The sequence below is a fragment of the Petaurus breviceps genome, unplaced genomic scaffold, assembly GCF_028583685.1.
Source record: "Petaurus breviceps papuanus isolate PSGF00001 unplaced genomic scaffold, PetGlider_PUasm1.0 129, whole genome shotgun sequence".
Classification (NCBI taxonomy): Eukaryota; Metazoa; Chordata; class Mammalia; order Diprotodontia; family Petauridae; genus Petaurus; species Petaurus breviceps.
The window spans coordinates 2,878,352-2,906,106 of NW_027185665.1; the positions used below are offsets into that span (position 1 = coordinate 2,878,352).

A 27,755-nucleotide genomic window follows, 5' to 3' on the forward strand; every position below is an offset into this window, starting at 1 on the left:
CTCTCTCTCTCTCTCTCTCTCTCTCTCTCTCTCTCTCTCTCTCTCTCCTCTCTCTCTCCACATCAGAAAAGAATAAGGCTTGCTTACCAGTAATTTTGTCTCTCTACTGCAATTGCTTAATGTACAAAAAGGAGGTTACTTGTGTTCTCCTTTGGGAATCACTCATTTCCACCAGATTTTGAGTTACAAATTTTCTTCCCATTTTTCCCCTACCCACCGCCCCAAAATAGCAGTCCCACAGGATATCCCCTCCTCCAATCTGCTTTCTCCCATGTTTTCTCCCATACCCCTTTCAACTTTTCCAGTGGATCTCTTCGCCCCAGTGCCTGTATATCTTATTTCCCAATTACATGTAAAATAGTATTAATAATAGTATGTATATATATATGAATATTTGATTTTAAACTTTGAATTCCAGATTCATTCCCTTCCTCCCTTGTCACCCACCCTTACTGGGAAGATAAGAAGTTCATTATAGGTTGCACATGTGTGGCTAATGCAAAACAATACCGTAGTAGATATATTGTAAAAGACTGACTATATTTCCCTCTCTCCTGTCCCACCTCCCACTTGTTCTGTTCTCTACTTTGATCCCGTCCCTTTTCAAAAGTGGGTGCTTCCAACTTCCCTCCCCCCCAGCCTGCCCTTCCTTCCATCATCTCCTCTCTCATCCCCTTCCCCCCCTACTCTCCTGGAGGGTGAGATACCCTATTTATTTTTTCATTCCCTCCTCAAGCCAAATTCAATGGGAATAAGGTTGACCCTTTTGCCTTCCTATTCTTCCCCTCCATTGTAACCATTTTCCCTTGCCTGTTCTATATGAGATAGTTTACCCCATTCTGTCTCTCCCCATCTCCTCTCATTATATTCCTCTCTCACCTCTTAATTTCACCTTTTAAGTATCATTCCTTCCTGTTGAATTGGTCCTGTGCCCTCTATCTGTGTATACCTATAAACATGTATACACACATTCACATATGTATTCATATGCCCATATATATATGAAATATACCCTCATATATAGACACGTATATATGAAATATAAATATATATATTTCTATTCCCTTCAACTACTGAGAAAAGTTTCATCAGTTACAATAATTGTTTTTCCATGTAGGAATGTTAATAGTTCAACTTTGATAAGTTCCTTATGATTTCTTTTCCCTGTTTACCTTCTCATGCTTCTCTTGCTTCTTGTATCTGAATGTCAAATTTTCTATTCAACTCTGGTTTTTTCAGCAAGAATGCTTCAAAGTCCTCTATTCTACTGAATGACCATATTTTCCCCTGAAACATGATACTCAGTTTTTCTGAGTAGGTGACTCTTGGTTTTAATCCCAGCTCCTTTGACCTCCAGAATATTCCAAGCCCTTCGATCCCTCAGTGTGGAAGCTGCCAGATCCGGGGTTATCCCGATTGTGTTTCCACAATATTCAAATTCTTTCTTCCTGGCTGCTTGTAATATTCTCTCCTTGATCTGGGAATTCCGGAACCTGGCTATAATATTCCTAGGAGTTTTCTTTTTGGGATCTTTCCAACCTCTATTTTGCCCTCTGGTTCTAAAACATCAGGGCAGTTTTCTTTGAGAACTTCCTGGAGGATGATTTCTAGGTTCTTACTTTGATCATGGCTTTCAGATATAGTCCAATAATTTTAAAATTATCTCTCTTGGATCTATTTTCCAGGTTAGTGGTTTTCCCATGAGATATTTCACATTGCCTTCTATTTTTTCATTTGTTTGGATCTGTTTAACAGCACCTTGATTTCTCATAAAGTCATTAGCTTCCATTTGCTCCAGTCTAATTCTGAAGCAATGATTTTCCTCATTGAGCTTTTGAGATTCTTTTTCCATCTGGCAAATTCAACTTTTTAAGGCATTCTTGTCCTCTTTGCCTTTTTGAGCCTCTTTTGCCATTTGAATTAGTCTATTTTTTAAGGTGTTATTTTCCTCAGTCAGGCTGTTGACTCTCATTTCGTAATTTTCTTGCATTGTTCTCATTTCTCTTCCCAATTTTTCCTCCACTTCTCTTATCTGCTTCTTCAGGTCCTCCATGGCCTGTAACCAGCTCGTATTTTCCTTTGAAGCTTTTGGTGCAGGAGTTCTGACTTCACTGTCTTCCTCCTGTTCCATGCTTTGCTCCTTTTTGTCCCCAAAATAGGAGTGTAATGTTGGAATCGTCTGTCTGCTTTGTTTCCTTTGCCTGGTCATGTCGCCCCTAAGTCACTTGACACCTGGGCTTTTTGCCACAGTAGGACTCCCAGACAGGGGAGCTTTCGTCCAAAACACTAGGGTTTTCTTAGGTGCCAGAGGTATTAGATGGGTGCCCTCTCTGAGGTCTCCACAAGCTCTGGAAAGCTGGACACACACCCCAGGACCTCCACCCTAGACTGCAATCCAGATCCAAGAAGGTTAAAGCAAGAGCCATTACCCTTCAGACTGGTGCTTGGTCCCCCTATGCTCTGCAGGCCAGGAGCTGAAGCTGCCACTTGGCGCTGGCTGGCTGTGCCAGCTTCTCAGCGGCTTCTTGCCTCGAGGGCAAAAGCCATGCACTCCCACTTACTGGGTTCCAAAGTCCAGACTGCACTGACCTCTCACTTTGTCCTTTGCATGTATATGTTGATAAATCTGGAACCGGCCACAGCTGCTGCTGATCTGGAGTCCCCTCTGGCTGGTGGCTGGTCAGGCCCACCCTGGGGCTAAAGCCTTGGTGTGGGGCTGGTCTCAGCTCCCAGAGCACTGCCTTGGCTGCCTTCCGGGCTGTCCTCAGCGGGAGGTTAGCTTCTCTGTGTTATTTTGTGGGTTCTGCAGCTCCAAAGTTTCTTCAGAATCCCCGTTTTACATGGATTGGGGAAGGTGGAAGCCAGAGCAGTGGGGAGGTCCTGCTTCTACTCTGCCATTTTCCATACAAGTCTTATGAGGATTTGAATGACGTGATACAAATTTCTCTGAATTATTCACTTTCATAATTTCTTGCATCTCAATTACATTTCATTATATTCATGCACCACATTTTTTTCAGCCATTCCCCTCCCCCAGTCAATGGACAAACTTATTCTTTCCAGTAGAAAGGTGCTGCCTTTTGGTCCATATTTTTGTACATAAGGGACTTTCCTTTCCTTGAGGCATAATAGTACTAAGTAGCTTCATTGAGTTATGTGAGTTCTCTTCTCTGAACATGGTGGTTCCTGTATACACATGAATCCCACATCTGTTGAGTTTTTGTAGAAATGAATGGCAACTAGGTTAACCTGGTCAAGTGGAAACGGAGCTAAAAGAAGAAAACAACTCTTGCAATTTATTCAGTCTATTTGTTCTACATTTTTGGCGGGTGTGAAAATCTATGGTATTTCCTCTTCATGAGACATTCCAAGCCCTCTGGTGAAGAGGATTCAAACTTGCTTCAGCAAGTGCTAATAAATAAGGTCCATTGAAAATCATGTCTCATGTCCACCAAATAAAAAGAGAAATTTAAAAAGAATAAAACCCCAAATAGTTTGGAATCAGAATGTTTCAGTGGGATTCATGGAGAAGATCTAGGTGTATTGCAAAGAATATGAAATAGATGTGGAAAACTGGATAGGTTTGTGTGGTTAAAAAATTTTTTTTTTCAAAGCTAATGATTGAATAGGCCCTCTTCTGGTCGTCCTGGAAACAGGGCCTAAATGAGGATGTGGAGGAACATGGGTCTTTTGTTCCCAATATGAGCAGTTGCTAATGGGATTTGTCAATCCTGTGTAAACCACTCTTCATTCTGATTTTGCTACTCTGTGCTTTACTTATGTAAGCACTAGGCAAGAACCATGGATTTTGGAAGCACATGTCCCCGAGTGGGCATGAAAAGCCCCCTTTGGATTTCTGTTTGTGCTATTTTTACTTTCATTCAGGCTTAAATGGAAGCAGGATGGTGTGTGTGTGTGTGTGTGTGTTGGTTTCTGGAAGCCTACTTTTTAAAAATGTACTATTCCTTGGTCACTGATCGTTCTCAAGGGTCAAACTGTATCATCTTTGTGATTGCTGACATTTGAGCAGGGTTTGAAACTCCGTGGTGGAAGAAACTGCTTGTCTTTGCCTGTACTGGTCTGTGGTAGGAAGTATGAACTTAGGGGTAAAGAAAAGACAATGTGGGCTTGTGGAAAGAACTCTGCCATTGGGACTGAAGACACCCAGAGAGGTGACATTCAGCGAGGCCTCAGTTTCCTCATCTTGAAAATGAGGAGGTTAGACTAGATGATTCCTACTAGCATTCTATGAGTGCCTGAAAAGTTTGGATTCTAGGATGCAGTAAATTATAACAGCTTTTGTTAAAGAAACAATACACTATAGTAGATGTAGTAGATAAAAGGTTTGGAATCAGAAACCCTGGGTTTGAGTTCTAGGTATAGGTATATGACTGAATAAATTAATTAGTTTCTTTAGGTCTCAGTATCCTCAATTGAAAAACGAGGACTGTTTTTTAAAATGAGATTACCTCTAAGACACCTTCCAGCTCCAAGTCCTATGAATCTGTAGTTTTTGTTAAAAAGAAGAGAATCGATTCTGTTCTTTGTTTCTGTGCTATTCGGGTTGCATGAAAAATAGCCCACCTTATCCATTTAACTCTTTCTATGAGTTCCTGGTTATGATTATTGTGTTAATGTAGCATGATCTCATTTTACTACGAGGGATCCAATCAAGAAACTTTCCATCTGATAACACATGCTTCTGTATGCACATTTTTGCTTCCTGCATGTGTTAGGCCAAATGTCTTCAGACTTGATCTATGGATGACAGTAAGAACTGTCCAAATGGAGAAGGGGCTACTTTGGAATGTAGTGGTCATCAGTTAGAAATTAAATGGTCAGTTGTCGTCAGTGGTATAGAAGGGATTCTCAGTGGGGTAAAGGGAAGACTAAATGGCTTCTGAGGTCCTTTCCAACTCAGATTCTCTAATTCTTTTATCAAGGGGTATGAGTCACTGGGGAGTGTAAGATGCTAGAAAATCCTGGAAGTTGGAGTCAGAAAACTAGGTTTGAGCCCTGGATCTGCTGTTTGCTGATTGTATGATTTTGGTCACCTGTCTGAACCTCTGTTTACTCATCTGTAAAATGGGAATGATAGTACTTGAGCTGTCTATCACCTGCCTGCCCTGAAGTTTCTGTGAGACTCAGATGAGATAAGGTGTGTGAAGTCACTTTGTAATTTAGATCATGGTATGGTGTTGGTCTAAGTTGAGGATGGTTCCAGCTGAGTGCTTTTGACTTGACTGCAAAGGTGGGAATCCTTTGCAGATGGAATCTCTGCGGCATGCTTACTGAGGGAAAAAAAGATGGGTTCCTCCTACCAGGATGTACTTCTTTTCCCCTGCACTCCCTGTGAATTAGAGCAATTATTAGCAGCGTGGTTCCAAGAAGCCGGCTGAGCCAAGGCTGGCTAATTCTCTTACTCAATACAGTTTAGCTGGAAGCAGTCATAAATGAAAAATGATCTGAGTGCTGTGGGTGGGGCTCCTGAGTACAGGAGATGAAGGAGGGAGGGCCTGGCTGGCGAAGAATCTTTTCTTGTGTTCACTAGAAGCATGGATAGCTGACAGGAAGCCCAGAGTAGCTCACTTGCGTGGTTCACATTTTTTCTTGATAGTAACCCTGGAGTTTTAATTGCTGAAGGGAAAGGGAGAAGAAGAAAAATAAACTTTGGGCACTGTTCCTCTCAAGTGGTGGCTCATGGGAAGCAGAGGACACTTACCTGTACAGACTCAGGCAGCAGGTAGGAGAGTCTGTGTGTGTGTGTGTGTGCGCGCGTGTGTAGGGGGGGTACACCAGGGGATATGGGAAATGTAGGATGCATTAGCTACATGAAACACACAGCTTCCAGTTGAGTTGTGCCAGCACACGCCTTTACAAAGATACAGATAAGGTGGAGTATACGGCCAGTTATTCATTCACAAGCCAAAATGACAAGTTAGTTTTTCTTTTTCCTGTTCCTTTTTTCTTAAACATGTCTGTAGTATCTGAGTTAAGATTGACAGCAAGTTGGCAAATGCTAAATGAACTGCAGACACTGTCCGGCAATGGGTTAACTCTGTTCTGGATCAGCTGGGAGCTGGGAGAGTCAGGCAGGGATCTTTGCTAGCTTTTTACATTTTGGAGCCAACCAGGTGCGCCTAGTTTTGTGTCAAGGCCTGGAAGAGAGGAGGTGATTGTTCCAGGGCTGGAAAACAGTCAGAGAATGATTGGGACCCATGCTGTAGGCTGACTCACTTAGACTTTCTGCTTTAAAGCACAATCTTGCCTCTGTGTTGGGAATTGGAGATGACTGTGAAATGAGTATGGGGATGCCCAGTGTTTCACTAAGACAGTTTAGGAAACTGGTGGGGAGGATGGCCCTGCCTTTTAGAGGTGGAGGACAAAGCACATCAGGCTGGACTCCGTTGTTTGCCCTGAAGCTCGGGTCACTTAAGGACTCAGCAGTGGTTTTGAACATCTGTGCTTCCCCTCAGAAGCATCCTTTTCATTGTTCAGGTTTAGGATCCACAGTAAGAGGTGAAGTAGAATAAAGAATGTTGAGAGAATTATGGATCCTTTCTACTGTCATAGATAGTCCTGAAGGATAGACCTGCCTTGGAGGAAGCAGTGTGCTCCAGGAGAGAGACAAGCACCTCTGATATCAGAGGACTCGGGCTCCAGTTCTCCTTCTGACACTCCTTCTGTGATCTTGGACAAGTCACTAAATCTCTCAGTTTTTTTCATCTATAAAATTGGAGAATGAGAGGTGGGGAGAGGGATAGGGATGGACTCAACAGTGTCAGAGATCCCATCTAGCTCTGTGATCTCTGATCCTTTGCTTGGAAATGGCAAACTTTCAGGAAGAGTGTTTGGGGTCTTTGTGAAACTCATCAGCAATGGTGCGAGTCAAAAAAATCATCTATTTTCAGGGTGTGCTCAGTGCTAAATGTAATTAGAGAGCTGGGTTTTCGTAATAGAATTTTTATTCATGTGAGCAGGTGTGGTCTGTTGGAGCTGTCCTCAGCTTGGCAGAGTTAAGGACTCTGACGCTCTGGCCTCCAGGATGCGATGGTAGCTCTGCTCAAAAAGATCAGCCCTACGTACCTACCATTTCAGAGTTTTTCTACCCTGGACTTTCTTTTATTGTTTTTTTTTTAACTGATAATATTTTACTTTTACATTGCCTTCATTCCCCTACATATTCTATGTACTCCCCTGCCTGAAGAACCATGCTTATGATAAAAAACAAAAAAAGAAAGAGGGAAAAAGAAGCCATTTCAGCAAAACCAACACGTCAGTCAAGTTTAATATTATCTCTGATATTTCACACCAGTAGTTCCCTACCTTTGCAAAAGGAGAGGGAATTGCATTCTCTTCTTCAGGCCAAATTTGGTCATTTAAGCTTTTTTTCTTTCTTTTTACATTGTTGTAGTTATTGTGTGTTGTTTCCCTAGTTCTACTTATTTCACAAAATTTTCCATGTTCTTTCTATATTCTTCATATTACATAGTAATGTAATATACCATAACTTGTTTGACCATTTCTCCAATTGATCTACTTGGTTTCCGGTTTTTTGCCAACTCAAAAAATGCTGCCATAAATATTTTGATATACATCAGATTTTTCTATGTACCTTTGACTTCATTGGGCCATACATTTAGCAAATGTCGTTTGTCCTTCATTCTCGAAGAGGACCATGATGTCAGGAAGGTGATGCCATGAGTTGCCAGTGAATTGGATTTAAGTGAAGGAGGACTATGAACAGTGGCCAGCCTCACTTTATGCTTAGCAGTAGAATCTCTGGGTCGAAGGGCACGGGCTTTTGAAACATTTCTTCATTCCACTGGATTTGCTTAATGTTCTCAAGTTAGGCTGCATTGCTTGAGGTTGCTCCTTCACTGTGCCCTTATATTGTTTCTTCTTTTCTCTGCCATCTGCACTTGTCCTGTGTGGATCTTATTGCCATCCATCCAGCCCAGTTTTCGTTTGTAACGAGTGGCTGGATTGGCTGCATTCCAGTGCCTGGTTGTGGTGATCCTGACCTGACATTCATGCCTGACTCATCATCTTTATTATTGCTAATGATGACCATCTAAGCGTGGTAAACAGTGACACTTGGGTTAGCTCCAGAAACTTGAAGGCACACTATTGCAGGAGCTGATGTCGGTTCTTGTGGTGTTTGGCCTCCTAATGCTCATAACCATTAGATCTGGCAAAGATAGACTTATAAAATGAGAGTTTATTCCTCTGCCAACCAGAATGAATAAAGTGGAATTATCTATTTGAATAAGATTGATCTCACCCCCACACCTTATTTGCTGTCATAAGATGTTCCATGCTGTTAAAACTAAATGTGTATGTTAAAAAGTTCCATGTTTTACCCAGGTAAATGGGTCCCAATACACTGCTAATTTGCCAAATAGTTTAGGAAATGGTTAGAAACTGTTTGCCATTTTGTGCTCTCTTTATAGGAGTATAGATTTGGAGCTAAAAACCTTGAAAGGACGACATAATGTCTTTTTTTTTTAATGATGGGGCTTTAATGATTTTTTTTAAGATGAAGATCTGGGGCTCAAGGAGATTAAGTGATTTGCCCAAGTAGCGAGCGGCAGAGCCAAGTGTGACAATGGCCATAACAAGTGCTTTTTTGGTACATTTGATCCCAAATTCTGTGTTCTTTCCATGGAACCTTGCTTCCTTATCCTCCCTTTCCCTGCCTGCTGTTTGAATGTTGACCAGCCTTAGGCAAGTTAAGGGTATTGGATTTGTCAGTTAGAACAAAAATGTTTCTATAAATCATCAAAAAGAACAAAACTTTGAGTGAATGTCAAATTTAAGACAACATAATTTTTTCATGGTGCTTTTCATTTTACTTTAGGATACTGGGTTGAGATTTGGCAAGGCCTATAGATATTATCTAGTCTAACCTCTTCATTTATTTGACAGATAAGTAATGTGGGGCTCAGAAAAGTGAAGGGACTTTCCCAAAATCATACAGGCCATAAGCCAGGATTTGAATTCCTAGCCTCTGAATCCAAATATGGTGTCCTTTCCACCAGCCTGTACTGATGTCTTCCTGTGTGCGTTTCTCCCAAGCACATTATCTTTCTCATTGTTCTATGTTGATTAGCAGGGGGGAAAACACACACACACAAAACTGGTGATGTCAATCATGTTTAACTTTAGGCTTCTTACCTTCACTGTGGAAGCACAGTTGCTTTTGTATTAAACTGAAATGTCGTCTGGAGCTTCAGTGGCTTTGTTGCTGACTGAATTGCTTTAGCACTACAATGGTTTATGTAAGGAGATGACAGCTTAAAGCCAGGAAGAAAAAAAGACTTGCATGAAATCAATTTCTTTCCAGGTTCTTTGGACTGTGTGTCCTCTTGCTGCTCCAAAATTGGATGTTGACCCTGAGGTCCATCCCTGAAGGAGGTCGAGGGTAGAACCTAGTGTAGCAGTTAGAAACCACTGAGAAAGGATGAAAACATCAGGGGAGGGCCCTATGGGAGTCACAGCTGGGGAGAGCTTAGCAGAGAGGATGAGCCACACTCCTCGACAAGTCACATCGTCAGGGCTGGGAGTGGCGGGTCCAAGGGTTTTAATCTGCCAGGTGAGCCATGTGGGGGCTGGTGCCCTCTCCTGTATTTGGAACAGGGATGGCTCTAAATTTAGAGATTAAGCAACCTGCTGTTCCTGTACGCTGTGCAGTTTCAAACACAGAAGCCTGATTTGCGTAACTTGTACAACTCATCTGGAGACCAACCTGGGACTTGAGACTTTACTCCCTGAACAGCAGCTGAGCATTCATAACATTCGAATGAGATTTATGAGCTTACTGCTGGTGATGTGGGATGTGGCTGCTAAGACAAAACAGAGTAGGCCCTCATGTGAACGGGTGCATTGGATTTCCAAGGCTGTGACATAGGAGGAAGAGAAACTTCTTTCTCTACTACCAAAAAGCACTTATGACCATTGTCTTCTGTAGCTAATGATTCTCTCTTCCTGGGAATAGAAGAAGGAAATCTCTCTCTGTCTTCCTCCCTCCTCCTGTTCCTTCTCCTTCTTCTCCTTCTCTCTCCCCCTCTTCCTTTTCTTCTCTCCCTCCCCTCCCTCCACTTCTTTCTCTTCCTCACTTCTTTCTTTCTTGCCCTTCCCTCTCCCCTCCTTCTCCCTTCCCTTTCCTTTTTCTCTTCTCTCTTTCTCCTCACGAACTGTGTGACTTAACTGATGTGGCACACTGAAATGATTGCTGCATCTGGCATTAGTTGGCCTGATTTTCAGTCTCGACCCTGACCCTGGTCTTCTGGGCAACTTTCGGCAAGTTATTGAGCCTTTTTGAGCCTCAGCTTTCTTATCTGTAAAATGGTCAGGATAGCTGCCCTGCTTCCTTCCCAGAGTTGTGAGGAAACCAGCTTGCAAATCCTGAGAGACTGGAGGAAATTTAAGTTGTTGAGGAAGATATGGAGATAAAAATTCAATCTTCACAGAAGAGTGCCACTTCAGGAATGCCACGTACGAGGAGAAGGAGGAGGTTGGCAATTGCCACTTTATATATCTGAGTCCTTTCCTGTCCCCTTTCTGGGACACATGCCCACATTGTTTGGGGACTTCCCTAATTCAGTTCCATATAACCATGTATCTGTATGGTGATGTCAATCACAGTAATGTGAGCGAGGTGTAACTTGGCACTTTTGTGCCTATTTGCCATGTAGATATTTGTTTTAAAAGATCCAAATAATTTGCATCTAATTTCAGAGGTGCCTCACTTTATGTAAAGTATGCCTATAAAATGTGTAAATCACATTATCCTTAAAGGCACTAAAAGTAGCTTTTTTTGAGAGAGAGAGAGAGAGTGAGAGAGAAAGAGAGAGAGAGAGAGAGAGAGAGAGAGTGTGTGTGTGTTGCTTTGGTGAATCTTTTTGTAAAATGAAGCATACCCTAAATAATTCCTCTGTTTGCAAAAGTCTGTTTAAATTTCCTCAAAGTAGGGCACACATTAATATTCCAGAAACTGCTAGCGTTTGATGGAGTGGATAGAGACTTAAGTGATCTAGAAACTGTTTTTCTTTATTCCAAATTAGAAGAGGAAAACAAAGCTGGAAATTGGCACAATATAACCCCTGATAGGCAGAGTCAGATGTTGACTGACTGGCAGAAATGTGTTCCTCTTAGCACTTAGAGGAATTACGATAAAGCATAAATGTGAGCCTTCCCCCAGTGTGTATCTACTCTTTCCCTGCCCCCACCTCCCAGTCCCACACCTCCAACCAAAGTGCTTCCGGAATGCATTAGCTAAACAGGTTCTGCCTGCTCACTCCATGTTGGTGGGGCTTTGGGAAACAGTCATCATGAAAGAACTTAGCTGTTTCTGTGTGTGGCTTGATTTTAGATCCACTGGCCTCTCAAAGTATCAGAACAGTGGGCAAATCTGAGACACTGGGCAATGAATGGGCCTCCTCACATTTTGACTAGAAATCTTGTGGTCTCAGAAGCCAGAGCAAAGATAATCTTCTGATACAACCTTTCCCTCTCCTAACTCCCAAACTCATGCTCATAGTTTAGAAGAGCAAAGTTGTATTTGCTTAAATCCTTTCTCCTGATCTGTGTTGGTCTAATGGTCTGCTTCAGGAACCAGAGTCAGGTTAGTGTTTAGGATCACAGATCTGATAATGCTCTAGTCACCCCTCTGCTCAGAAATTTTCGTTCGCTCCCTATTGGCCATTGAGTACTTAATTCAACCTGACACCATCCTCTCTTTCCAGTTCTGCTTTACATTACTGTCCTCCACACACTCTCATCTACATTCAAACTCGGGGCTTTAGTTCAGGAAATACTTTTTCTCCTGAACATGCCCTGAATTTTCCCACCTATGTGCCTGTCCTGATACTGCTTCCTGTCTCTGGAATGATTTCCACTGCCTTCCTCTGTCTACTGAACAATTTTATCTTTCTTTAAAGCTCAACCCAAGCCACCTCCTCCAGGGGGCCTCCCCTTCCCTCATCATTTCCCCCTGTGGGTGACAACCTGCTGCCTAAGATCTCACATAATTCTTTATTTTACACTAATGTACTTACCATGTAATGCTTGTACTATTTTAAAGACAATTATACACCTAAAATGATGCTGTCACTTTTCAGTGAAGTCCCCCTCTATTCCCCTATGTAATGTGCATTATAGTTATGTTTTTGTGATCAGTACTCACTATGTTATAAATTCTATGAGAGCAAGAAACTCATTTTATCTCTTACCTCAACTTTCTGTCTCCCTTCTCAGCTAGTCTGTATGCAATGGGTACTTGGTGGCATCACCAGGCTCTAGATTTGAAGCTGGAAGGGACCTCAGAGGCCAGCTCGGCCAAACCACTCATTTTAGAGATGAGTACATTGCAGGAGGTTAAGTGATTTGCCTAAGATTACACAGGTGGCAAAGCTGAGCTGAAACTGGATGCACAGCCTCCAAACCTGGTGAATGCTCTTTTGGCAGGCTTGCCCTACTCCAGAGTTTTTAACTAAATAAATGAATGGTGCTTATTCTCAAGATTTGCATCCTTAATTGAAACACTGCTGCTGAAATCCTACATACAAATGGAGGAGATTTACCAACTAATAAAGTAGATATTTGTTTGCCTTCATTCTGGGCCGTTTAGGCATGAGTGGCTCCCACTCCAGGGCATTGGGGGAGAATGTGTGTGCAGGCTGGTGGCATGCTTTCATTGGAATAGCACCATGATGTGGCTCACAGAATTTCTCACCAGGCCTTCAGTCTAACAGACTGCCAGTGCCTCTCTTCTGGAGTAAATCCTGACTTCTTTCCCTCTTTTGGGGATGTGGTCCGCTCCTTGCCACGATAGCCTTTGGAAGTGAGGGTCTGGCTGCCAAAATATAGGTCCAGCGTTATACTCAGTGTTCCATGTTGGAATAGATCCTGCTGAGAGGCAGCCAGCTGATTCCTTTAGACCCCTAACAGTTGCTTGCGAGGGAAAGGGTTTCATTGCTGACAATAAGCAAATTGCTTTTTTGCAAACAGCACAGGAGTTTGATTGTAATAGATGCAAGAAAGTTTTTGGCAGCCCCAGTAAAGAAGGCCTGGAGGGGAAGGCAGAAAGTTGCCTCTCATTTTTTTGGGAAGGTTCCAGGCTGGAGGGCTTTGGGGGTGGGGAAGGAGAGCCAAAGGGCTTTAGGTTCTAAGTCCTGGGAGCAGCCCTCAGGACAGGCCTGCAATTGTTGGACTTCAGTTTATCCCTGAAGGTGGTAAAGAATGTGAAAAAGGAGGAAAATCCGAGGGTTGAGGCATGTATGCTGGTTTAATCTTGGAGTCTGATGATTTCCCTGGCACTTGGGCTTCTTAGGCACTGAGGGAATGGAAAACTTGTTTGTTTTTCATCTTCTTGAATCCCTAATTAAACACTGTGAAATGAGCTTACTTATTGGGATAACTAAGTATGGGGGCTGATGTGTGAGTGGATGGAGGCTCTTATTCAGGGACCTGGGCAGCCTGTGTAGTCCAGGAGCATTTTACTCAACTGAGTCTTGCCATTCACAGCTCCAGAAGGACTGATGGGTATAAGCTGGCCTTCTGACTGGGCTTTTACTTTAGAATCAATCTCTGGGCTACTCAGAAACCTAAGCTGAGAATTATTTAGTCAACATTACAATTTTCCTCTAAGCTGACTAGCAGCGAGAATGAACAGGGACTTTGTGTACAGGACAGCCCGAAAGTCTTAATGTGGTTTTAGGCTTTAAATTTTAAGACTTTTGGAACATTAGATATTTTACTCTGGCAGATATTCAGTCATCTTGGGACTGAGAGGCAGCATGGTATGATGGTTAGATTGCTGGACAGGGAGTCAGGAAAACCTGGTTTTGCATTTTCAGCACCTTCTTGCTGTATGACTAGGCAAATCAGACCACTGTCTGGTTTTGGTTTCTTCATCTGAAAAATCAAAGGATTGGAGCTGATGACCTCTACTGTCCTTTGTAGCTCAAAATCTTCTAGTCTTAGATATACAGTTTATAGTTTATTATATGGCTTATCTATCTTCTGTTCCATTTACTTTTCTTCTTCCTTGATTCTGCTGTTTGCCTTTTGACTATTTCATACAATGTAAGTACATAAAACACATTTATTCCCATAACTTACTTTTCATGAATAAGTTTGGCTGTTGTACCTGTAGGGGAAGACATGAATCACTGAATTTGAAAAAGTGTGTTGGCTGGTAAACTGCTGCTACTTATTTACAAGGCTGACTTAGGCACTTATTCTGTATATGAGGCTGGATAAATGAACTTGGAGCTCTGACATAGTAACATCACCCAAAGGTTCAGCAAAATCTGGCCAGACTGAGACCAGAACAAGGAACCCTAAAAGACTGTGTGAGCATTTTTTGAGGTCACAGTATCTGGAAGTGGATTTATTCCTATTTTGGTGTGTCCTAGAGATGTGACATTGGGTTGGGGCATTTCTATGGACAGAAATCTCCATCAAGATCACTCACTATAAGACTTTGTGGTGAGTGAAGTGTACTTTCTGGCTGTACCATTGATCCACAGTCATGGGCTCTAGATTTGGGTCATAGAATTTTATTTCCTGGGCTAAGTTCTTCCTCAGGTGAATGTGCTCTTTCTCTTTCCGGTCATAGGCTATCAGTTTTGATGGTTATATGCTGTTTCAGGCCAAGTTAGCAAACATTTTATTAGACACTGTGCTAGGTGACTCAGTTGGGTTGAAGGGTACGTAACCCTGTCTTATTGTTGGCAGGTGAGGAGTGGAACTCAAACTTGAGGGCTGTTTGAATGAATCAAAAAACTTAGAACACCAAGAAATCTTTAATTCTTTTAGCTCAAATTTTCTCAGTCTTTTCTCTCTCTTCTTCTTTGTGACCGATCAGAACTGAAACTAGCATGAGGCAAAGGGAACTTTGTCCCACGGAGTTGACACTGTAGGAGCAGGTGACACCTTTATTGGTTACTATAACTTCATTTATACATAATACAATCCAAGTTGTATTACCATGGCTTCCTTCTTTGCTATCTACCGTCCCTCTAACTAACACGTTTCCCTAGCAAGGGGCCAAACTTGCTGGAGAACAGGCTGCTTCTCTGTTCTCCTTCAATTGAATTTGTCTCAAATACCAATATGCCTCTTTACTATTCTGTGATCTTATACATGTGCATTCTTGGTCTAGTACTTCCTCATTTTTTTTTCAAAAATACATTTTGTTGATGCCTTATGTCTTTAAATCACAGTAATTTCTAGAAAAAAGATGCTCCTATCCACCATACCGAATCATTGTTTGTAACAAAGAAAAACTATGCAGCAAAAGTATTCAGTACAGTGATCAAATCTGATGACATATGCAACACTATTCACTAGTAGTCTCCCACCTCTCTGCTGTGAGGAGGGATATATGCTTTGTTATCGATGTTCTCTGGGACCGGCATTGGTTTTTAATTATTTGAATTTGACTTTTGGGACCTCTTAGAATTTTGATACTTACAAAAATATTCCAAACTTATATTGACCATAGGCATCTATTTTTTTTTCAAAACTTTCCCTAAAGATAACTATTTCTATTGGGTAATCTCAGACTTAGAATGAACAGTTTTAAATCAATAATCACTCAGTTGCATTTCTTTACATTTCTTGAGCTGTGAACTGGGGGTCTGACTATACTTAAATGATTCTTCTTTTTCTTCAAGCAAGAATCAATTGCTTTAGTGGCAGCTTTAAAAATCATTCGAGCCAAGTGACCAATTAATGGGTCTTCTATTTGCCACCTTTCCCAAAGTATTTGAAACTCAACTTTTCCGAATGCTGGCAGCTTCATTCTGCTTTCATTAAGTTTTGGTTAGTTTGCGGTAGAAGAATAATTCCTTACAGAGAGATACAAACAACTTGGATTGTACAATTTTGATCATCAAGAGACAAATTGATTCTGGTTTTTCCTGAAAACAGATCTTGTTTGGAGATCCATAGTTGACGTGGGAAATAATGCTTCATCTCAGCCAGAGAAATTATTCTGAAAAATTGCTTGTGCTCAAATTATAATAGCTGACATTTCTTTAGTGCTTCAGAGCTTTCCATACATGATCTCATTTGATCCTTAACAACAGCCCATAATTAGGCACATTTCACAGATGAGCAAACTTAGGTAACAGAGATTGTGACTTCCTCTGGAGCATGACTGGAACCCAGGCTTCCTAACACTTGACTTCAGTGCTCTTTCCAGTTACCCAGAGTCTACTTCCCCCAAAATACAGAAGTTTAACCTAAATCTTTCTCACACACTATGAATGTTCTCAGAATTTGGCTTATGTACTTCTATTAGGTCCATGTTTTAACTTGTAAATAGGCAGTCTAAGAGGTGCCTGCATGGTGTGATTTGAAGAGAGTGCTGTAAGACCACATCTACCCCTAAACCTGCCTCTGTAACTGAAATTTGAACATCCTTTGGGTCAAAGCTCGTGTCTTCATTTTCTGCCCCACTCTGCACAGCAGAAAGAACTAACCAAAGTACCTACTTCAAAGATCTTTTTTTTGGTTTAAAATATTTATTGATATCTTTACTTTTTTTTTTTGCTTTATTTTCATTTCACATAATATTCCAGAATGGGGGTGGGAAGGAGAAAAAGCAGTCAGCAAAATTAACCCAATATATCAACTGAGTGTGATGGTACATGCTATATATACTCTATGCTCATAGTAAGTCTCTCATCTCTGCAAAGTTGGGAGGGAGGTAATTTCCTCATCTATTCTTTGGGACCAAGCTCAGCAAGTTATTCAGATGGCCTGGATCTGATGGGAGAGAGGGATTGTTCGTCCAGCAAGCTCAAGTGTATTTTCCTGTGTGGGGATTCCAAAACCCATATATTTTTGTATCATAAGGTTGAATGTGTGTACAGGCCTCTGTGAGATGAAAGATATATTGATGGGAATTCTGTAGTATGATTTACTCCTCTAGTAGCCTCATTCCTTTCCTTCCAAGGCAGGTCCATCACCCACGGTGGCCTTAAGTTTGAAGAACTTTAGGTCCCTAGTGACAAGAAAGATTCACTAGAGAATGAATAAATGTCTTGACCATTTGTGTCCTATTTTGAGTTCATTTATGTGTTTTCTGCATTTATTTATGGGTTCCTCTTTTTTTTTCTTTTGTGTTATCTATAAGGTAAAATAAAGGCAGTCCTGTAACTCAGTAAATGTATTTGTAATGTTAAACGTTTATATTGAAGATGGGGACCCTTTAATACCCATCTGTAGAGATGTATATACAAACTGTATTTAATGATTTATTCAGAGTAACTTTGGGAGGGAGGGCAGCATGAGCCAAGGAGTCAGAGATTTGGGAGTTGGCCCCACAGTTAAGCCCTGTCAGTGTAAACTCAGAATACCATCCTGAGCCACAGACTACTCAAGTATTAAATGAGATAAATTATGAGAAAGCATTTTAAAAAGTCCAAGCTATCTACACACAAATGGAAGGTGATAGGAGTAATAATAAAACAATTTATTTCAGTCTCCACAATCTCCACATTATGGGTACTTTCTCCCAACAGTGGAAATCTCACTTCATTCTTTCAAACTATTTATGTCCCATAAATCCTCTATTATGGGTACATTTCCTTTGCCAGCCATTTATGCTCTCGATTTTTATGCTACTTCTTATTTATAAATCATCACTAGTAAAATATTTACAGCCTGCTTGTGTTTGACACTGACATCAAGAGGACATTAATAACCACCAGTCAAACAAAGCAATAATAATATTAAGTTAAACCAAAGTCCTGGCTCACATGTGGGAAATTGTCCAACACTTTCAATAGTCTTAAAACTGTTGTCAGAGCTCATCTTTTCAACACTACTCTTCTCCTGGTGATGTCATATGGCTGCAAACCATCAAACCCCACAATCTGTGAAGAATTCAAAATTTTAAGTAACCCAGAAGGCAACGGAAAGATTATGTGGTGGGTATAAGGAGACAACAGTACGTAGCTAGGAGGGCGTTTTTTCAAGTGATAGTATAAGAAATGTCATGGAGAATATGAGTCACTGGAAAAGGAGGTGAGCCAGTCATGGAGTAAGAAGGAGAGACTGCTGATGGATAGTCGCAAGGAAAGAATCATTGCTCCTATAAACAACTGCCACAATTCTCCTCCCTCTCCATGGAACCTTACTTTCTACCCAGGTTTTAAAGTTACAGAATGATAGGATTGTGGATTAAGAACTGGAAAAATCTTCAAGGCCACCTTACCCAGTCCTTCCCCACTGGACAGATGAGGAACTGGGGCCCAAGGAAATTAAAGTCTCTAAGCTAGTACCTGGCTGAGGTAGGTTTCTAATCAAGGTCCCTCTAGCTCCTGATTCAGTGCTCTGGCCATTGTAAGTGCTGCAGATGACGTGCCACTCCATGGTGTGATATGTCTGAGGCAGTAAAAGAACCAGAGGATACCCTTTAGGGCATTGGATGATCCTCTGGAGACCATGGGGTTCAAATCCTACTTGTGACCCTTACTACCTCTGTGAATTTGGGCAAATTATTTCTTGGGACTCACTTTCCTCATCTATAAAATGGGGGAAGATGGGTAGCTATTTGGACCAAATTACTTCTTAGGTCCCTTCCAACTCTATGATCAAACGATTTATGGAAAGACATTGACAAGAACTGCACTGTCTAAAAAGGCACAGAAAGGTTGTGATCTATATTATCTGTGGAAGGAATACCTGTCAGAATGAAATCATGGCCCCATCAAAGCCTGCCTAGTTAGTAGTGGTTTTTTGCTGAATGACCAGAAACAGAATGACAACGGGTGGGAGAAATATCTTATCCTTTAACTCAGTGATAAGTTTATTTCCTGATCAGAAGAATTAAAGTTCCAAAAGAACCATTTACTTTAAGTTTCCTCACCCCAGTATAATTAAAGTGACTTTAATGACCCATTATTAGGGCATTTTGCACTCTCCCTCTCCATCATGGCAGCTTTTCAGTTGCATTCAGGGACAGGTAATTGCTCCATATTAGTGAGCATTTCAAGATGATAGGATATTTCTTTGTCTACTCAATTGCAAACACTCTTCATGGCTACCTCCTGCCATTCAGGAGGGTAAAAGTGGTTTAAGAGGTGTTTTGTGAATGGCAGAATCTTTATAGCAAAATCAAAAAAGTTAAAAGTTTTAGCTTCCCTTGACACATGCTCCAATTGTTTTTACTTTTCTTGTGGTTAGTCCAATGAAAAAATTGTTTTGCCATGAATAAGGGTTGCTTTACTGCCTCACTCCAAGAGAAAAAAAAGACTATAGAATGCTGTTGGCTTGAGTATAAGAAACTGCCCTCTGCTTGACGATCCAATATTTCTTGACAATCTGCTACGTGCAAGACATAGTGCTAAGCTCAGTGAGGGGATACTAAGTATACTTATATATACTTATACTTAGTATCAGGGGATACTAAAATGAATAAGTCCTGCCCTCAGTTAACTTCCAGGTAGCTTACAATTGAGAGAAGATGAAAGGTTCAATAGGGGTATGTGTGTGTGTGTGTGTAGATATATATATATACATATATATATATATATAAAGACAAGAAGTGTTGTGGGCAATATGTGATTGTTAAATGAATTGTATGATTAGAATTATGAATTCAGGGTTTGGTTACTCAGTGAGGAGGGAAGGTTGGTGGATGAATGATTGTGTGTGTGTGTGTGTGTGTGTGTGTGTGTGTTCGTATCTAAAGGGAGGTAGATTACTTCTAGGGAAAGCAAAGAAATACTCTCTTAGGAGTAGTGGGAGATAAGGCTAATGCTAAAGATATTGGCTTCTTTATGCTAATATCGTATCTTGGTATCTGTTTTGAAAGTAAGTTTTGTCATATGAAAAAAATGCTTTAAGTCACTATTGATTAGAGAAATGCAAATTAAAACAACCCTGAGGCACTACCTCATACCTCATTACCTCACACACAGATTGGCTAATGTGACAGAAAACCAAAATGATATATGTTGGAGGGATGTGGAAAAATCAGACCACTAATACACTGTTGGTGGAATTGTGAAGTGATCAGCCATTCTGGAGAGCAATTTGGAACTATAGCCAAAGGGCTATAAAACTGTGCGTACCCTTTGACCCAGCAATACCACTATTAGATCTGTATCCCAGTGAGATCAAAGAAAAAGGAAAAGGACCTGTTTGTATAAAAAAAAAATTATAGCAGCTCTTTTTGTGGTGGCAAAGAATTGGAAATTGAAGGGATGCCTGAATTGGGGAATGGCTTAACAAGTTGTGATATGTGATTATGGTAGAATATTATTGTACTGTAAGAAATGACAAGCAGGAAGGTTTCAGAAAAACCTGGAAAGACCTATATGAACTGATGCAAAGTGAGATGAGTAGAATCAAGACAACATTATACATAGTAAGAATAATATTGTACAGTGATCAACAATGAATGACTAAGTAGTTCTCAGCAATATAAAGATCCAAGACAGTTCTGATGAACTGATGATGAAAAATGCTATCTACTTCCAGAGAAAGAATCGATGGAGTCTGAATGCAGATTGAAGGATACTTTTAAAAAACTTTATTTTTCTTGGTTCAAGGGGCAGGATTTGGTCTGTGTTTTCTTTCACAACATAGCTAATATGGAAATATGTTTTGCATCATTGCACACATATAGTCTATATCAAATTGCTTGCTTTCTTAGAGGGGAAGAGGAGGGAAGGTGGGAGAGAATTTGGAACTCAAAATTTTTTTAAATGAATGTTAAAATTGTTTTTACATATAACTGGAAAAATTTGTTTAAAAAAAAAAGTCAGTTTTCATTCTAGTGCTATTCACCTAAGCATTACTCACTTAAGAACCAGGAGAATAATTTATACAATAACAACATTGTAAAGGCAACAACTTTGAAAGACTTTAGAACTCTGATCAATGAAATGACCAGATGTGATTCCAGAAGACTGATGGTAAAACCTACCTTCTTACCTGATGGTAAAATCTACCTTCTATCAGAGAGGTAATGGATTCAAGATGCAGAATAAGACATACATTTTTTTGGTCATGGCCAATACAGAAATTTCTTTTGCCTAACTATCTGCTATTAAAAGAGCTTTGTTTTTCCTTTCTTTAAATGGGGGGGGGGGGGGGAGGTAGAGAAAATAAATGCTTGATTAAAAAAAAAATTAAACCCCTCCTTCTTAGTTGTAAATGTCACTGAAATAGTAGCTGTAAAATGTAGGGTAGTTTGTGGTTTGTGGGAAGACGTGATGATATTAGGAGTGACTTCAAGCATTATTGTCTTGTAGACGGAAAGCAAAGAAATAATCCACCCATGATAAGGTTAGATTTCCTTTTCAGTGTTCATTCCTCTTAGAATCTCTTTGGGATTGGGACATAATTAGTTTTTGTGGTTTGGAATACTAGATTTGTAAGCCAGCCAGTTGCTTCTTCTATGGATTTTTGTTCATCTCTTCTCTCAATCTTTGATTGACTCTGGCTGACTTTTACTGCTTTTCAAATTCTTTCATCTTTGTAGTTAAAAAAAATAATAGCTCACATTTAGATAACAATCTAAAGTTTCCAGAATATGTCACATGTGTTTTCTCAGTGGATCCTTACAATAGCCTTGTGAGGTTAAGTACTATTATTATCCACTTTTTACATACAAATTCCTAGAGTTTGAATCCAGGCTGTGTCCTTGGTGTATCCCCTCCTGGCCAGGTGCTGCAATGGAGAGAGCACTGTGCCTTAACTTATGGAGACCTGAGTTCAAATTTCCCACCTCAGACACTAGTGGTGTGACCTTGGGCAAGTCAATTAACCTCTGTCTACCTTAGTTTCCTGAACTATAAATTAGAGATAAATAATAGTCCCTACCTTCCAGGCTAGTTGTGAAGATCAAATGAGATAATATTTGTCAAGCACTTAGCGCAGTGCCTGGTACATAGCAGGTACTTAATAAGTGCTTATTTCTTTTCAGCCATGCCTATCCCCACTTTGGACCACTAGAGTCACTTGCTTCCTTCACCGCTCAGCTCAAGAGCCATCAAGATGAGCCTTTCTTGAGCTCCCTAGCCGCTAATGTCCTCACTCCCCAAACTACCTTTATTTATGTTTTATGTGCTTACATGTGTACATGTTGTTTCCCATGATGAAATATAAACTCCTGGAGGACAGGTGGTGTATCACTTCAGTCTCTGTGTTCAGTGTCTAGGCAATCCCTAGTACATAGTAGGTGCTTATAAAATGCTTATTGATTGATTGATTGCTGACTCTCAAGTACAGTACAGCGTGTTATCTATTATGACACCGGAACCTTCCATACACCAAGGGGTAATTTGGGAGACTGAGAATAGTGACAACAGAAATTTACAGGATTCTTGCATGGGGATTGAGCTTGATTAAGGAGTCCAAAAAATTGGATCCTGAAGAGTCTCTTAAGTCCACAGCAAAATCTTCTGGTCCAGGTCAAGTCCTAGTGTGTTCTTGAGCTTTAATTTCTATCTGAAGATGGGTTTATCACTATTTAGACATTCACTGGATGTTTTTTGAGTTCAAAGAATCTAGCCAATAGACTTCTGCTTTAGGACTGACATATTACTGGTGTAACCAGGCTTTGAAAGGCCTCCCGACCCCATTTCCTACTCTTCCATGTCCCTTGTTGGTATGGATAGAAGTAGGAGAGGAAGTTTTTGAGAATCCAGGGATGTTTTTTTTTTTTGTCTTTTTTGGAGGGCAATTGGGGTTAAGTAACTTGCCCAAGGTTACATGGCTAGTTTTTTTTGTTAGGGTGTTAAGTGTCTGAGGCCTGAACCGAACTCAGGTCGGGGGTGGGGGTGGGGGGGGTCTGGTGCTTTACTCACTGCACCACCTAGCCGCCCCCAGGGATGTTATTTTAATGGCACCCATTTGTTTCTTTTGTTCACAGTAACCTTTAATTTTCAGAAGTTTCATCCTAATTGGTTGACAAAAAGAGGCCCTAAGATAAAATGTCAGTTCTCCTTGCCACAGGAACTATTGGGACAACATTGTGAAGCGATGAAGTCTGTCCTTAACACTGTCACTACCTTGCCTTTTCACCTTTTACTTGCTCACTCAGGTATACTTACTCTTTCTCATCACATTTATGGTAAGTCCCTAGCATCGCAATGTGAATTAATTCTATTGTTTGGTCAGTTCTTTTAGAAAGATTTCTATATTGAAAGAGGACCTGGGGAATCCTCAAAAACTGACTCTCTAATGGTAGAATTTTAGAAATTGATGAGTAGGAGAGATACTTTGGCCTCAGGGGTACCTTCCCTATCATATCAAATTATGAGTAGTTGTTTACTGGGAATGCCAACCCTAAACATGGACCTCTGCTATCATGTCTGAGTTTGTGGGATTATTAAAATCTTTAGTCTTCCCCTATCCCACATGTTTAGTCCTAATATTAGGACAGGGAACATTTTAAAAATAGCTCACAAATAGCCAAAGCTTTGTATGTATTCAAAAGGTCTTTAGCCTCAGGATCAAATTTATATACATCCTACTGCCATGACTCTCCCCTTCCCCAGCACACTTCTGGTTCTGTTGGTTTGAAGTAAATAGAGAATGGTATTATCAATATCCCCCATTAGACTGTGAGCTCCTTGAGAGCAGGGACTGCCTTTTGCCTTTCTTTATACTCCTGTGTGCTTAGCACGGTGGTACCTGGCACATAGTAGGTGCTTAATGACCGACTGATTCTCATTGTGCTACCAATTATTATTCAGAGCTAGCCCAGGATTCAGTTGCCAAGACTGTCAAGTTGAACACGTGATAGGGAGTGAGTTGGAGGAAGTATAGAGTATTACAGAGAACTAACTCATTTTTGACCTTTTCTCCTATCATTAGAACTGCCTGTACCCATGCAAATATCTGTGTACTACTAACCTGTGGTTTAGCAGGGTGTAGCAGCAAGTACCCCAAGCATCCTCAGGGTTTGCTGCCAGCACAGGTTCTTGGATCTGCTTTGATAAAGGAAAGCAACTCAAAATGAGTTAACAAGCTTACTTTAATCAGTCAGACATAGATCATTTACCTTGTTCAGGGGAAAAAGGTCAGCACCCTGAACTTCAAAGTATACAGGCAGAATTATCAAGACAGAAACAGATCAAGTAGACAGCTTTCCAAACTGTCCAGCCATTATATCCATACCAAATCAACATCTGGGTTTTTCAAAACCGGGGGGCTCTGGACAACGGCTTCCCAGAATCCCGATCAAGTCACAGAACACTTCTCAAAGTGAGCCCCCAAAACAAAGCTACACATCAGGGCTTATATAGCCTTCTCCTGGCTCAGAGAATGTAACAACCTTATTGACTCACTGACCAATCAAGAAGTATCTACTGAAAAACAAGCCTCCCACCCCAGGCTCCAGGTGCACTTTAGCCTAGGGGCAGGGAAGATCTTCAAAATTTACATTCCCATTACACAGGGTTAGGTAGAGGTTTGGTTGGAGAATATGGTCTTGAGAAGTCTTATCTTTCATCAGTAAGGCAATCCTCTCCTCTATCAAAACACAGCCTATGGGGCATTCCATGTATAAGTAGGAAGGGAAAGGGAGATACGGTCTGCTGCACATATGGAAGGCTGCAAGGGTTCTTAACCCAGTATTGGCAAACTAATTAAAAAAAATATTTTAATAACTTTTAATATAATTGGTTTCCTTTGTAATCCAATGTCTTTAATTTTATACATTTAAAAACAACATTCTGAGAAAGGGTCCATAGACTTAGTCAGACTGGGTCCAGGACCCAAAAAAAAAAAAAACCTCACAGGAATATGTGTAGATTTTCAGTTATACTAAAGATTAACTTTTCGAGACCTACCCAAAGTACCTTTGTAGTTTGGGGGAACCTTTGGGAAATACTGTACTCAGTATGAGGTTAGATGACATGTTATGTGAATTTTATCTCTCTGCCCACGGAGATCAGCACAGGACTCCCTCTGATGTCCTGACTGCAGATCTTATTTCTAGCTCTCATTACACTTTGAAACCAGTTTAAACATTTTTTTTCTTTTAAAAAAGTCTAGTCAACATCTTTGAAGGAAATCTGCTGCTAGTTTAAAATTATGACTTTGTGATTGAATTGTAATTATTACATAAACAGGGATGTCAGATTTTTATCTGCTTCAAAGTACTGTTTTGAGTTTAAAGTTGGAATAGTTCCACTGAATGTCTGTGGTAATAATTTTGATAGAAGAATTTTTAAACCCCAAGCTAAGGAGTTTAATTCTATCACTAGAATCTTTCTCTCTGGAAAATTGGCACTGCAGGATTTCAAGGTAGTGGCTGTGTTGGGGGTAATCTCTACCACAATTAAGATTTTTTAAAAAAATGTTTTTATTAGCACTTTCTATGTGTATGTTAGGACACAAAAACCCAAACAGTACCTGTCCACAAAGAGCTTACAACCTCCTGGGGGATACAACAGGCAAGCGTAAGTAAATACAACTTAGCTTGAGTGAGAAGAGAGCAGCAGTTTGAGAGAGAGGTCAGGAGAGGCATCTTCTCAGAGTCTGGCTTCTCCAGAGCTGAGACCTGAAGGAAGCTAAAGAATCTAAGGGGTCAGGGCAAAGAGAGAGAACTGGAATTACTGATGGGCTTGTCTATATGTGCAGTGTAGCTTTGATGATTGGTCAAAACCACAAACCCTGATGTATCCTCAAACTCCTTCAATTTTGTAACCTCAATATTGAAAACTTGCAGGCTGTTGATTGTGGGTTGTTGATGTACTATAGTGATTTCAAAGCTTACCACTGGGATTGGTTGGCTAAGTGAATTATCTACTTGCTTTTTCGTGGCAGAGACCTTAATTGATTCCATCCTTAACTGAAGAACAATTGTTCAGATAAAATATCAGCAATTACATTTTCTGCTTTTAATAAGTGGACTCCACAGAAAACTCATTAGGGAGACTTGAGTTCCGCCCCCAACCTCTCCCATCCCCCTGCCTTTTGGGGCTTGCTTGATGAAAGCAGTACTTGAGAAAAAAATGCTCTTCCCCTTCATGTTGTCCTTCCAAGTCTATGGTGGTTTGTATATAACCACTGAGCAGAACAGCATAGACTGCCCTTGTGTACCACAAATGGATCTGAAGAGGAAGATGGTGTGGAAAAAACCTCTAGCTGCTGGCAGGGCCCATTTCTATGGATGGATTCTACCCAGATTTTCACAATGGAATTTGCGAAGAATTGATCAAAGGACAAAAAGTGATTTCTAGACGGGATTTAATTTTTACTCCTTGCTCATCTTTCTCTTGGGATATGCTTTGACAAGAGATATTCTATTTCCTAGAAAATATTTCTCCTACTGGGGGAGGAGAATGGACAGTGAGTTACCATAGCAAGAAGTTCCAAACTCTACATTTTTTGAAAAAGAAACAAAAACCAGGAAATATATTTTCTAGTGCATTGTCATGTAGTTGGTTTCAAGAGAAAAAGGCTTTTGAAAGGTCCAAGGGACCATGAGTGTTGCAGACCTACTATGTTGTGACCATGACAGTAGCAAGCTCCACTATTCAACAAATATCTCCTATTTTATGATAAATGTGATATCAGTAGTCAGAGGATTGTTGATCCCAATCTTCACTATCATCAAATCCCTCGAGAAATTTTTCATGATTTTAGTATATACATAGAAGACACTTGGCTGGAGGAAAACCTCTCACATGATATTTTACCCTATTGAATCAAATGCTTTTTATAGTCAACAAACAATAAGGGAGTGGTGGTGGTGATTAATTATACTCATTATTCCTTTCAAGCAGTTGTGTGACTGTAAAAATGTGATCTGCTATAGAATATTTCTTGTGAAAGCCTGACAATTACTTTATTATAATTTTATCAAGGATGTAAATTATTCTCCTAAACATTTCTTAGAGATGGAAAGTGGTTATGCTTCCAGTCTGTGTTTTTGACATGCTTAACCGGCAATACTTATCTCCTAAATATATCAAAGATACTTATTTCCTTAACTGTAAAACAGGGATAATAAGAATACCTCCCTGGTAGGGTTGTTCTGAGGATTAAATGAGATGATATTTGCATAGTTCTTAGAATGGTGCCTGGCATGTAGAAGGTGCTATATCTGTTTTTATTTCCTTCCCTTTTTCTCCTCCCCCTCCCCATGTCCTAGATGAAGCTGGTGATAGGTTAAGCCATAGTTTTAAGGACCAGATTTATGATAGATTCCAGAAAATCAATGGCAGTTCTCAGGAGGTATTTCTGTCAGCCACCATGCCCTCAGGCTGGAAAATACCAAGGGATTTGCGAAGGATCTTATCAGGATTGTAGTCCAGAAGGAGGAGTTGATATTGGAAGGCATTTGTCACTTTTATGTAAGTGTGGAACAAGATGAGTGGAAACTCGATACTTTGTGTGACATGTATGGAATGCACGAGCCATTGTCTTCATCCATAGCCACCCAAAGGTGGATTGACTAAAAAATGCACGCTTGTGACTTTACTTCTTTGTGATTCGTGAGGACATTGATCAGAAATAAAATGATAAAATCGTGAGACTTACACAAGAAGTATTTCATAGCATAGCACATCTTTATAGTCACATAGTTGCTTAAAAGGCATAATGAATATAAGAACCACCACATGTTACTGTTTGTTGACTGTAAAAAGCATTTGATTCAGTAGGGTTTCCTCCAGCAAAGTCTCTTTATACACACACACACACACACATGCATATATATGTACATACATATATATATATATATATATATATATATATATATATATATATATATA

At 40.4% G+C, this 27,755-nt stretch overlaps 1 protein-coding gene, 1 long non-coding RNA gene and 1 pseudogene across 6 annotated transcripts in view; all 3 read left to right on the forward strand.

The window, feature by feature from the left end:
• LOC138172841 (uncharacterized) overlaps positions 1–27,755 on the forward strand; it is a 578,919-nt gene that overhangs the window by 299,317 nt on the left and 251,847 nt on the right. The window lies entirely within an intron of this gene.
• LOC138172796 (PDZ domain-containing protein 2-like) overlaps positions 1–27,755 on the forward strand; it is a 494,585-nt gene that overhangs the window by 268,031 nt on the left and 198,799 nt on the right. The window contains exon 1 of one of the 5 annotated variants that reach the window (XM_069102697.1): positions 5,495–5,743. The exons of the other annotated variants lie outside the window; for them this stretch is intronic. The gene's annotated coding sequence lies outside the window, so the exon portion shown is untranslated. Of the gene's footprint in view, positions 1–5,494; positions 5,744–27,755 lie in introns of those variants that run through there. 5 annotated transcript variants of the gene reach the window in all.
• The window catches only part of LOC138173680 (eukaryotic initiation factor 4A-I-like), a 1,572-nt pseudogene continuing 414 nt past the window's right edge, over positions 26,598–27,755 (forward strand).